Source organism: Helianthus annuus, chromosome 14 (assembly GCF_002127325.2).
Source record: "Helianthus annuus cultivar XRQ/B chromosome 14, HanXRQr2.0-SUNRISE, whole genome shotgun sequence".
Taxonomy (NCBI): domain Eukaryota; kingdom Viridiplantae; phylum Streptophyta; class Magnoliopsida; order Asterales; family Asteraceae; genus Helianthus; species Helianthus annuus.
Genome location: NC_035446.2, coordinates 21,022,925 through 21,036,998, shown reverse-complemented (window position 1 = coordinate 21,036,998; position 14,074 = coordinate 21,022,925). Strand labels below are relative to the sequence as shown.

The 14,074-nt window shown below is 35.2% G+C and overlaps 1 long non-coding RNA gene across 32 annotated transcripts; it reads right to left on the bottom strand.

The window, feature by feature from the left end:
• Positions 1-6,694: 6,694 nt before the first annotated feature.
• Positions 6,695-12,065, bottom strand: LOC118486420. 32 transcript variants are annotated; one of them, XR_004878987.1, is made up of 11 exons: positions 11,713-12,059; positions 11,457-11,547; positions 10,622-11,042; positions 10,437-10,538; positions 10,104-10,197; positions 9,832-9,937; positions 9,241-9,288; positions 8,600-8,828; positions 8,335-8,516; positions 7,751-8,106; positions 6,695-7,672 (listed from the first exon to the last, which is right to left on the bottom strand). It is a non-coding gene; the product is annotated as an uncharacterized LOC118486420 (long non-coding RNA). The 32 variants fall into 32 exon arrangements; XR_004878991.1 differs by having other exon boundaries at positions 9,832-9,932; XR_004879006.1 differs by lacking the exon at positions 9,241-9,288 and having other exon boundaries at positions 10,622-10,741; positions 10,836-11,042.
• Positions 12,066-14,074: the final 2,009 nt, after the last annotated feature.

Sequence of the window (14,074 nt, the reverse complement as noted above, 5' to 3'; positions counted from 1 at the left end):
CCTTTTAAGTGACTTTACCGGTGAGTGTCTCCTTGTGTTATGCCCAAATGATGTTGCGTGTTATTATACATGATTTACATTGTATTGGGTCACTCTTATCACTATCTTGGTATTGGTCTTGCTATTGGTGGCTTCTTTTTCTATATTCTATATTCTTTGACTTGGTGTATTGGCATGCGGTTCGTTTTGGAGCTGAGGGTCTCTCTGGAAGCAGCCTCTCTATCCCTAGGGATAGAGGCAAGGTCTGTCTACATCCCACCCTCCCCAGACCCTATAAGTAGCTTTGCTATTTGTGGGATTTACTGGGTATGGTTGTTGTTGTTGTTGTTGTTGTAATGTTGGAAAAACTCATTTATCTTCTGACAGTTTTGAATTTTATTTTGCAGATAAACTGAAGAAACTCAAAGAGAAAAAAGCTGCAAAAGAAGTGAAAGAAAACAAGATTGTTGAGAAGATAGTTGAAGTAGAAAAGATAGTTGAAGTTGAGAAGATTGTAGAGGTCGAAAAGATTGTTGAAGTCACAAAACCATGTCTTATATGTTCAATTTCTTGCAAACAATGTGAAGAAAAAGACAAGAGGTTTAGTGAATCAGAAAAATTGAAAGAAAAGTTGTTGTTTGATGTTAAGAATGTAAAAGAATCGTACGATGTTTTGAACAAGACAGTGAAGAGTTTGCAAAAGACAAACTCAGAAAGAGAAAATGCTTTGAAGATGAGGAATGCAACAATGATGTCGAAGTAGAAAGAGATAAACTTTTACATCGAAGAATGTGCGAAATGGAAGCAAGAGTTGGAAACTGAGAAAGCTGAAAATGAAAGAATAAGAAGATTGTTGAGAAGTTATACAAGTTCTGATTATATAATTGACAAAATTTATCCAACTGTTGCAGGTTTTGAAGCATTTGAAGACAAGAAGTCAAAGAAGAAGGATACTGGTAAGAAACAGAGTGTCTGTTATAATAAGTGTCCGCCTCCAATTTGTGAAGGGTACTCGCCTAGAAAACCGAATGAGGAACAAGTAAAAAAGGCGGTCAATAAAAAGTTAGAGTCCGAGTTAACCGATATATTACCAGACAACATTGACATCACATTCACAGCGTCCGACACATATCATGAGTCCGAATTAATAAAAAGAATGGTCGATCAGGTGTTGGATAAGGATGAGGAGCCAGAGTCAAAGTCCGAGTCCGAAAGTTCGTGTTTGTCAGTCGGGAGTTCGAGTTCGTCTGTAAAGAATTCAAAATCGTCGGGAAAACGGGTTTATAGTAAAGAATTTTTGTTGTCAAAATCTAATTTGAATGATGAAACATTTGAAGTCGCATATACTTTGAATGATTCTGACAAATTATATTTTGATAAAGAGTTTCCAATAAGAGGTGTTAAAACTAAATTGATCAAAAAGGTTTTCAAATTAACAGAAATCAATATTTCTGAAATAAAAGATTTAAATCTTTCTGAAAAACCTAAAAAATACACCTCAAGGGTTCAACAAAGGATAAACAAGAAAATGGGTTGCAATTATCGTTTAGACTTTCAAAAGAAAACGAACCATAATGGTAATTACAAAAAGAAAGGATTGGGTTTTATTCCACCTGAAAATTATGAAAATGAAAAAATTTCTAAAAATACAAAATTTGTTTGAGGTCTATCTGCTGAAGAGGAAAAGAAGAAATCGTTCTGGAGACAATCAAATCAAGAATTTCTTGTTGAAAAGAAGAAAAATGAAGTTCAGGAAAAAGAAACTAGAACCTGTTTTAGATGCAATGAAGTTGGTCACATTGCATGGAACTGTCCATTAACAACAAAAACTAAACAGGGAGTTTCTGGAAAACTGAAAGAAGTGGTTGTTGATAAAACTGAACCACCAACTGAGAAATTTAAAGTGTTCAAAAATTCAGTTTATGAAGTTGGTGAATGTTCAAAGAGGTTTTACCGGAAGAGTGTGAAGCTTGACAACCAAAAATGGGTTGTTAAAAAATCTGATGTAAAATCTGGCAATGAATCTGATTCCACAAAATCAGAGGAGCCACATGTTGTTAAAAAGAGTGAAAACCCAGTTCCTACAATAGATGATGAGAACTTTCCACCATTGAGGACTGAGAATTTTAAACAAAAAATTGGGAAAGTTGATATCTTGAATCAATTTTATTCTGAGAAGAATGATTTTGATGTTGAGAAAGTTTTTAATGGAAATGTAAAGAAAATTTTTGGAAAGATGATCGATAGGAAGGTAAAAGGGGTTAAAGATTTTTATGCTACAAAGAAAGCAACCTATACCCCAACTAAAGAAGAATTGGTATCACCCAATGCTGGTCAGGCTTGGGTGGACATTTTCTTTCATTGAAAAACCTGACTTGCCGGAGATCCCAAGTTTATAATCGTGAATCAGGAATCGACATCATTCTTGTTAAAATAGTTTTTGAGAAAGAGTTTAAAATTGTTTAAATTTTTACAGGTTATGGACTATGCCGGAGCTTCCAGGTTGGTAAGTGTGAAGCAGGAATCAACATCTTTATTGCTAAAATGAATTTGTGTAGATGTTTTATTCCTACATATGGTACAGGTGATAAGTTTCTAAATGATTCGTCAAGGTCATTAAGTTGAACTTGATGTAATCTTCATACAAGTGGTTGAATGAACAAGATGATGAATCCGTCCCTACAAGTGGTAAAATCAACAAAAATTATTTTCCAGAAAAACCATTTTGATTAAAACAAACTTAAGTGTTTTGAAATCTAAATGGGAAAATAGTTTGTTGAAAGGGGGAGTTCTGATTGTTTATGCTAAAATGGATGGCGAATTGAAGCAATTCGATATCAGTTGTCATCTTTCTGTATAGTTTGTTTTCAAATTTCTCTAAATGTGTTTGCATTTTAGGGGGAGTAAAAATTTCAGAAAATCCAAAAACTTTAGAAAATTTGATAAAGCCAAAAACCTGATAAAATGTAAAATGAGTTTTGTTGTATAAAAGAGGAAATGATAGTACATCAGTGGACTGTCACAGCATGCTAAAGAAATGGAAAGTTAAAATGTGATAAACAATTTCACTGTGGATATACCAGTAGGTTTTTGCACATTTAGTAGATTGTGACGAGATGTAAACCTAAATTCAAACTTGCTTATATCGTGGGTAACATTTCTTGGATATATGGGTAATCCCCGAAATCTTGTTTGAAAGGTCCCTCTTTCTGAGATACTAGGTCTTTATGCTCAGTGATATCTGGGGTATTATCCCGGGACTTCTGCTGAATGGAAATTCTGACCTAATCCTCGTATAATACTTTCTGCAATGCTTGAAATATAGCGCCGCGTTCAGCATAAAAAATGATGAAACATTGAAAAATGCTAATCATGTGCTGTTGAAGAAAAGATCCTCTAAAGGAGACACACCAAAAGTCGAACCGTCATCTCTCTGCTGAACGGAAGTTCTGACCTGAGCTCTCACGGTTTCGCATCTAACCCTTTACAGATATCATCTGTGGTATACTCACCTGTAAGACTGAATATTGGGATCTGGATACGGGAGTATATTAAAGTAGTGGGACACGTGATTAAGTTTAAGTTCTTAAGACATTAATATTGTATCTCAAAACAGTTGAACTTTGTGTGAAAATTTAAATGGACCAATATACTGACAATCTAAGTGAATTATTTAAAACTTAAAATTAAATGAAGCTTAACGGTGTTGGTGATTTGTCTCATATACTAATATGATCCTCTTACGCAATCTCACAAAAATATTGTCTGTAAATATTTTTTTTCTGCATTTCTGTTATATAAAAATCCAAAGAGATTTTCAGTGTGTTTTAGCTTAATGTTTGAAAAATACAAAAAGATTTTCGACAACTGGTGTTGAAGAGCTAATTTTCAAAGTTCCAAGTGCTAAACATGATGACCATTGTGTGAAGGGGAGTCTGTATTTGTAAACAAATGTGTTTTAATCAAATTTGCAAGTGGTCACAAATATTCTGATTGTTGTTGAAAAGAGAGTCTGAGTTGATGCATACATCTTAATTCTAAATTGTTAAAAGTTAAGGAACTTATTGTATGGAAGAGAATATGAAGGTTTGTAATTGAAGAAAGCCAGGTTTCGATTCTACCCAAAGTTTGAGCTAGGCAACGATCTTGAACCTGTGAGAACCAGATTATGATCCTGGAGCTGATGATGCTGATAAACTTAAGGAATGTCAGCACTTCGAAAGGGAGAGTCTGAAGATATTCGAGAAAAGATTCAAAAGAGTTTTGCCCAGGGACTGATCAAAATTGAAGATGAGAAGACTCGACACTTAAGACTCGTCAGCATCTGAGGGGGAGTCTATTAGTGCATGCATCTGTCGACTTCGTCTTGTATCGAGTCTTGTACTAGATATGTTAGATTAGGGCACGTTGTACGAGAAAGTAGGAGTTTTATATGTTATTTGTGCTAATTCCGCTTAAAACTGTCATGTCAGTTTCAAGCGAAATCAAGAAAGGTTATTTCGCTTGAGTGATCAAGTAAGGTATTTCGCTTGAACGACAGATTCCGCTTGAGCATGTTCAAGCGGAATCAGAACCCTATAAATACCTTTACAGCGAAATCATTTGTAACTTTGTGTAATTCCGGTACCGAGGTGCTGCTGAAGTGCCTTCTGGTTGTAAACAGTTGCTGATCAATATACAAGGCAAATTAAATTGAATTAAGCTGTTTTCCACATCTGTTTCTTTGTTTCCGCCTCTGAAACAGATTAGAACGCCTTCGATCGACTCGTTTCGGGTCACTACACGATCCTACACCATGTTTCTAGTGGTGAAACAAATATAAGAATACATTGTTTACAAGAAAAATTCAAAGGAATGATTTTTGGAAAAATCATCTAGTAAGTTGTAAAAGACTAAACTTGACAAGAACGAGATTTACAAACAAATAACCACTTTTTAAAGGATAACTAAACCTACTAAACACAATACCAAGTTACAACAAATTTTTATGAAAGTTCAAGTTCATGTTGATGGGTAAATTACTTGATTTTGGCACTTGGTAAGTGTAAGTTGTTTAGGGTTAATTGTTGATTGTTTATGATGATTTTTAAAAAGAAAATGATATGCTTTGATAGCATGGACACCTCCATTTTTAGGGGAAACTATGGCAAAATTTTCTAAAAATAGAAACACTTAGAAAAATATTTTCTAACAAATATTTACAAGTGTATTTTAACTATGGTTTTCAATATAAACTTTGCCATAATTTTTGTTACAAAAATACAAATATTGGAGGTTGGTTTTTGTAAATAAAAATAACTAAATATGTATTTTAAAGATATATATTTAGAAGACACATGTGTGTGATTACTTATATACCTTTATGTGTTAGTTATATTATTTTAGGGATAAAATAATATAACTTAACAAAATACCAGGAATTTACAATCCAAAATAATACCAAAAATCATAAGGAATAAATACACAAGTTACACACATAATATTGAGAAACCGAATGCAAGAATATAACTTGCAAAATATTCCGAAAAAATACCTTATAAATATATTTTTGGTAAATAATATTTTGGATACAAGAAATGAAAATATGATTTTTTTAAATATTACCAAGTTATATCATATTTTCGACAAGGAGAAAATATATTATTTGTGGGAAATAAAAATATATTTTCTTGGAATATCTAGAATATATATGATTTTTGCGAAAAAATATATATTATCTTGAAATACATTATTTTTGGACAAAATAAGTTTATATATATTTTCTAAAATGAGACTTGAAATATATTATTTTGGAACTACAAATAAAAGAATACGGATATACATGTATGAGATACCCCCATCCTTGGGAAGGAAATACGAATACAAACACTTGAGAAGTATTATTACAAATATTGTTTAACAATTATTCCAAAATTATTAATATAATTTAAGTTGAAATATTAATTATTTTAACAAATAATTACAACTTGGGATAATACTGGAGACATAAAAGGAACGTAACTCAAAAACGTTAATTCTAAGTCAAGGCACGGCCTGTTCATCTAATAGACGTTAGCACCTTGTAGGTAGTCGTGTTTGCTGAAGGGATTTGAGTTACGAGTACCGAAGACGCAAGACAGTGAGTTCATGTCCCCCCTTTTCTTTAAATTGTTTTGTTTATTAATTTCGGGGGTGAAATACATGTTACAAAAGGATTACATACAATTACAATTGGTATGGTTAGCCTAGGAAAGTACAGTAGATCATGTGAATGGGTAGGCGGATACTTAAGACCATTAATCCTCGTATAAGGACCGAGGGGCATGAGTGATAGATCTATTTGGGTGTAGCGAGCCCACACCCATGAGGACCAGGGTGGCCCATAGGGTGACTATGTCTTCCAGCCGGAAGCCCGGTACAAATTTGCTAGGTTTGAGCCTTCCTACGCCGTCACACATACCAGTGGCCTTGCAAACCATTGGTGATCTGTTTCCTTGTTTGCTTTCATACCAGGATTTACAAACATACATACATACACTATTTACAAAGGTTTATACATACATATACACAAACACATGAACTCGCTCAACTTCTGTTGATGTTTTCAAATTACATGTATTTCAGGGAACTAAGTGGATCTGGCAGGTGTTTGCATGTTTTCAAGCTGCGTTATAAATAAAAGATGTCATCCAAGTCATTAGGGTTTAGGATATGTATCTTAATCCTGGACGAGATACATGGTTCTAAACTCAGGTTTATTTAAGATCTTTTGTCGAGTCTTCGTGAACTCATTGAAACTTGTTGTGGTTTGTAATTTGAATTTGGTGTCGATGTTTCAAACAATTATGTTGTGACATTTTCAAACTTAATTTATGGATGAACATTTACTGGTTTTATCATATAGCGTTGTTATGATTGAATGCTATGGTATTAAGAAAGTCACACCAATAATCACGCTTCCGCAAAAGTCAGGGTGTGACAGAAGGTGGGGCCTGGTCTTCACAATAAGAACCTTGTATTGGGCCTTAGCTTGAAAATCAAACCACTTTCGGAAATCCCAAACTTTGTTCTTTTTGTAGGACAATCAGGCCAGTTTTGGGCCTTCAGTAAACGCAAGAAACCATGCCCCCAGCTGATTATGTGGGCTCTTGTCATCATCAGCAACTGTTGCTTAAAACCCATCCCATAGTGGGCCTTCCACAGCATAGAACCCGCCACACCGGAACCGAAGTAATTGAGCCCAGACTGATGGCCATTCCAGAATAAGAGCACAACCCAAGCCAAGACATAATGCAGACCATATAACAGACCAGCAGAACCTTGCCGCTTAAAAATCATCACACCTTGCTGGACCAGTTTCACAATAAGATCACACAACTCAAAGTATCTACAGTACCTCAGAGTGTCCTTCATTTGCAGATTATAACCCACATACCAGCAGTAACATAGCAGCAATCCACGGACTCTGATGCATCCAGTTCTTGACTCGCAACTGAATGAGGCAATATTTGGAACCAAGAGGCAGGTACATCAGCGTCCAGCATGTAGCACTAATAAATTGATCCATGCGATACAACTCCAGGGCCTTCAATCTCAGTACCATAACCCAAACCAGGGCCTTCATCTTCTATGGTGTAAAGATTCAACCGCCATACCCTTTTAAAGGTTCGACATATTCCCACACTTGAGGCTTCGCCTCTTTGTCCTTGCATATCTATAAAATCACCCAAAATCATTTAAAAATATTTGAAATGAAAAAAAAAATAATATGCATAGTCAGTAAGAGACTAACTCGCATCTGTCGAATGTTCTAAGAGACCAGCGTCAGAGTTGATATTAGCGATTGGTGTCCAACGTTTACATGATTCTTTCGTTCTTTTTGCAACTCGGGTGCCTCCAAAAACTGAAGAATACGCGTTAGCGCCACCCTTGCTTCTATAAACACGGCTGCAGTATCAGCAACAAGACGAATTGGCTCTTGAATGATTTGAATCGTTGCCAGAAATGTGAATACATTGCTGGCATCAAGTGGAATTCCATTGTAATAACATGTATAAGATGTCACCCACGCTACAATCGCATGAGACAACCAAAACAACATCAAGTAGACTCCTCTTTGCGATATAACTGCCGATAACCACCTCATCTCTAATATTTGTGTGTTAGTCCACCCGCGAAATGAGAAAAACATAGTAAACAAATGGAGGAAAATGACCGTTTTTAAATGATTGTGGCAAAACCATTAAAACGACCAAACCACAAGGAGCAAAACGGAAGTTTACTCTAATAACAAAGTAGATATACAATTAAAAATACATATAAGTAAAAAAATAGTATATATAGTTAATTTTATTAAACTATAGTACATTAGCACACCTTACTGCATTTTGAAAATGATCAAACATTTTCACGATAAGCTTATCACATTCAAGATCGAGCATTATGACACATCATCTAACTTTGGAAACAGTTTCAAGAATTGAGGCTCGCTTGTTGTAAGATCGGCTAGACCAGTCAGATAAATCCTCAAAGGAAGATACAATCAACTTGAAGACAACCTGTGCATAACAAACAGGTTTAGAAATTAGAATACACATGGTATAGAATTATATGAAGTGCAGTGCATTTTATTATGGTGTACCCTCATTTGGTCATTAGTGTAGGGTGAATCAGGGCCTGTGTTAGGCATATTTGCACCACCGAAGCCCCAACATGAATAGTTCGACAACCCAAAATTGACTGGGTTAGGTAGATTTGCAGCCGAGTGAATCAACGAACCACCGTCATTAAGCTTAATAAGATCAACGAAAGTAGCATAGTTCATTATTGGTACTTTGGTAGGCTACACATACTTGTCAAAGATACATAACCTGATTAAGATACATTCTAAATTTCATATAAGATGTTAGAGTATAAGAAAATTAGCTGAACATGTCAATAATTAAAGTACTAAACTTGTATACCAGACAAAGTGTGTAAGCTTGTATATTTGAGCTTTCATCAGTTTACAATTTTTATAGGCCGGTTTTTATTGAGTGGGTTAGACCACTGGGAACCCTCATATTAGTGGGCTAATGACAGTATGACACTGCTTATTAGGTCAAAGATTTGTATACAACTTTCCACGTCGGGGCTTCGCTTTTTCAAATTGTCCCTGCCCAAGTGCCAGGTGGCCTTCATAGAAACATGTAACCTGGCTGATCTTTTAAGACTGTTAATATATTTTTCCCTCTTTTATATGTGTATATATAATTTTTGAGGCTACGTGTAATCGACTTTCACCTTTTTAACTAGATCCTTATGCTTTGTCTTTGATAAATTGTTGATAGCCTAAAAAAAAGTGGAAATAATCAAATATAATATGTTATATCCAATTCAAATATGTCAATTTACCCGTAACTGAGTTGTACTTCAAACTAAACTTTACTTATAATTAAGCAAGAATCCAAAACTATTGTAACTATTAACCCGACATAATCTGACACGAAACACTCTGACTCTATTAGTTTGATTACAATTTGGTCAACCATGTTTCACTTTCTTTACCAAAGTTGTTGTAGTTGCTTAATAAAAAAGAAATGGCACAACAAATGCATAGGATAAATTGAAATACCATAAATGCATAAGATAAAACATAAATTTTAGTTTTTCAAATACGTATATAACAACATCTATTGTATCTTCACAATTTACTCATGTAGAAGAAAAAAAAAATCAAGAGTAAACATGTCTAACTGTTAACGGGTCAGAATATACAAATTTTGTACAAATCGGGGTCAGACTTTTGACTATTTTAATTTACCCATAACATCCAAGAGAAGGCCCAAAATTTAAACCATAAAAAAACCCAAGTTGAGCTACTTAGGATCTTACCATGTTATAGAGGATCCATCAAACCTGCTTGTGGGCCAGGCTATCAATTTCATCATGTTTTGCTTGTAAAATCTAGTACCACACTCTTCAAAAAATCATTCCTGCACTTCAAACCCAAATCACTATCAATTTTAGCAACTTTTTTTTAAAAAAGGAAAAATGCAAGCAGTCACATACCACCAGTATCATTATGGCATATAAACACAAAATTAGCATGTACAATAGTTTAACTACAGCAAACCAAAAGATAGAAGAAAGGGACAATGGAGTACCTGTACAATAGTGAGATAATTGGACTACAACAACAGCTTTTCTTCATGACATTACCCCATTTGCATCCATCTTCAGAAGTTGCTTATTCAATGCCTAAAATGGCATTTAAAAAGAGATTAATAAAATACGGTGGAAAGTCAATTAAAGGCGGACCTCTTAAAAGCCAACCCAACCAACCTGCACCTCTTGACAAATAGAGTTAGTTAGTAAATTGGAATATTTTGTAATGGTATTTAAAAAAATTTAGTGGTATTTAGTAAATTGGGACAGCTGGGTTAAAAAAATTAAGGAATTAAATCAAATTATTTATTGCAGCTGGGTTAATATTGAACCTTTATCATAAGTTCGTGCAAGCACAATGTGTCCTGCGTACTCCTCTTGTCTGCCCTCTGTCTTGTGCAATTGCAACACCAAAGGTCTCCTTGTAACAATCCCTAAAATAGCCAAGCAGTAATCGTCTATCAAAAATGTGAAAAATGACAAGAAAAAAAAACAGTTGCAGGTAGAATCAACGAACCAACAGTTATCTTGGTGACCTGTTGTTTCAGCACTTTGTCTTTACTAAGATAGCCAAGCATTAATCCCTTCACTTTCACACTTGCACTTAAGCCCTGCACACTCCAGCAGCACTGTTAACCTGATCAAGATGAACATCTCGCCCCTCTTAGCATTGCTTCAAAAACAAAAACCCACAATCAAAATCACAAAATAAATCAATAACAAATAAATACGATATATATTGCAATTTCAGCCCAGAAGATATCGAGAGCAAATCCGTTGGAGCAACTTATCATAGCTTGTTGAATGTGTAGACCAAGTTTATCAATTGTTATCCAATTAAAAAGAACTCGATTTTCCAACCCCACATTTACTCGAGGCTTCGAGTCGACCAGTGATTGGCTTCAAGCTACTCCCAAGTCCCGCGAAAGTCTTCAAAACTGAACAACGTAAGTAAAAAAACTAACAAGAATTGCTACATCAAAGATGAACAAAGTAAAAAAAACAAATGAATACTAATAACAACCGAACATCAACAACCAAATTTCCAGCATGTAATTAGAATCTGAAAACGTTGAATAAAAAAATATAATTGATACCAAACAACTACAAATACACAACCAGGTCGACAAAGAAAACAATGACCAATCATAATCTTGCAAAGGTAAAAAAGATTCAGAACTACATCAGCCGACATAATCTTGAGCCTAACAAACTTGACGATGATTTTTTTTTAAATTCTATTACAATGCTGACATAATCTTAAACCTAACAAATGATGATTTTTTTAAATTCTTTTACAATGCGAAACCCTAAAATCATTCTTAAACCCAAATCTTTTGTGTTAGACGAACCTTAACAGTTCATCTTTCTTCTTCCTCTCCTTCATGCTTAACCCTAAAATTGTATCAGATTCAGCCGTCACACAAACACACCTTCATTCTTCTTCAATGTTAAAATCAACAAAAAACAACAACAATCAGAAATAACAACCGTTTGTAAACATTGACCATTTAGGGTTTTGACAATCAAAAACAAAAACAAAAAAAAGGATTCTTATTATTGGAATCACATAACAAAAACATCAAAGATCGAAAGGGATAAACATACCTATGTTCTTGATTGATCAATATGAAAGTGAAGAACACGAACTTGCACTCGTTGATCTAGTGTTTTGAGAGAGAAACTGAAAGTAGAGGCACCTAGTATTTTCTTCAACCATTCAATTGATCGACGACATTGATTGTATATATGAAAAAGATGAATGGGGAAATCGATTTAGGGTTTGAATCGTAGAACAACTAAGAAAAAAGAGGATCACGGTTGCTATTGAGTTGAATCGTAAAGAAGAAGGAGGAACATGGTGGCTAGGGTTTTAGAGAAACGTCAATAGGGTATTGAGATTATGATCTCAATTAGGTTTTTATAGTATATCCGAACTGAGAGATGCCCAAATCTATCTCATTTATATATATATATATATATATATATATAGAGAGAGAGAGAGATTATATTTATTTATAATTAGTCGAACTTAAAGCTTCATTTTTAAATATATTTGAGTAAGTTGCTTTTGTATGAACAATGTCTTTCAACTCAAATGATTTAATTTATTATTTTACACATCAATTCGGTTTTCGTATGCTAAACTTTCAAAATTAAAACACAAAAACATGTTTTTATAAATTTATTTTAGAGTGACCTATTAAAGATTAAATTAGTCAAAATTTTGGTACTAAGTGGCAATCTAAGTACATAAAAGTACTAAACAAATTGTGTTATTTGAGATGGGCTCGATAAAAAGTTTGGAATGAGCCGAGCTTATACAAACCTGAGCATAAAAATAAGTTTGTTAAATGAACGAGCTCGAGCCAACTCACGAGCTTAAAATATTCTATGATTTATAAAATTTAAATTTAATGTATACACACAATTATAATTAATATTTTTAAAATTGTGATAAACTAACTATACTATACATGCATTATAAAATTTTTAAGAAACTGATAAATAATAATTAATTAATAAATAACAAATGATCCGAGCCCGAATCAAACTAGACCTTTAGAAATAAAGTTTATGCTAAACCGAGCTTAGCTCTCGTAAATAAAACAAGCTTGAAGTCAAGCCTAGCTTAGCTCTCGTTTGTATCCCTATTTTTTTTAAAAAATGCATGGATTTTTGTATAAATTTGTCTTCTAATGAATATCCAATACGATTACAAACTAATGGTAGGTAGACGAGCAACAAGCTGCGCCGCTACCCCTTTCTGAATAGCAAACCCTACCCTGCTAAACACAAAATTCTGCCCCTTAACATGTGCGGTGTTACTGCTTACCACCTGTTGAACCCGCTTTAGGAACCGCACCGCGTCAGGGGCGAGAGCGCCGAATGTATCGAAAGCGAACGGGACGAACACATGCTGATTCTCGATGCAAGCTTTTTCGTGTTTAGCTACTTTGCCCGCCTCTGCCTTGGTTATCGCCTGTCCCGCCACAAACCCGTGGTCCCTTAGCCCAACGAGGGGGGACACACCTGTCAAATCGACACACGCGTGTTTCCCTCCCTCCCATCCAAAAACAAGAATGTCAGCGGGCCGTAGCGTAGATCTCCCTTCTAATGGATCAGTCAAGAAGTTCACCGGAGCTTCCTTTTTTGCCGAGATCCCTGCTCGCTTAAGGACATCATACAGCACATCTCGAACTAAATCATGTCGATACTTAAAGCCCGGTAATTCTTTGCAATGTACTGCATGCTCCCCAAAAGAATCCAAGCATCACTTCCGACATACAGGACACGGGTCATCATCCGGGAAAAGGGGTATCATTAAACGGTACTTGAGGATAGCCCGGTATTCCACAGCCGACATACATTGCCCTAAACCTTCGATGGGAACAACAGACAGGAAATCCTGAGCATGGGGGGTTCGCAAGCACTCAAACACGGCTCGCTGGCTAGGGGAAAAGGCAAACTTCTCTTCAACTGTCTTGACGATTTCGCCATATAAGGCATTCGCCAGAATTTTCTAAGCTTTAATGGGGGCGGTGTCTTTAATGTAGAAACCGCCAAGATCAAGATCGGGAAGAGAACTATGCAGATTGTCCAACGCACCCTTGTAATCAGAGTCCAACAGCTCTCCCCCACATTCGCGAAGGATGTGGTCTTGAAGAACCCAAGATTGGGCCCTGGAAGCCACAAATGCGTAGGAAGAGGCATTCTTTTTAAATTAAAAAGACTATAACTGGTATTTAAAATGGTGGAAAACAGCCTAAACTGTGTAACTGTGATACGTATATTTTAAAAAATGTCCTAAACTCTAATATAACAATAATGAGTTGTGTTACTGTTATACTACGAATAAGACCGCCCACAACGTTAAACGTGGTCCACTTAGTTAGGCCGGAGGGTGTGGGGGCATCACTCAGGCCACATCACCATCTATAGCGCCCCTATGCGCTATACTTCCACACCG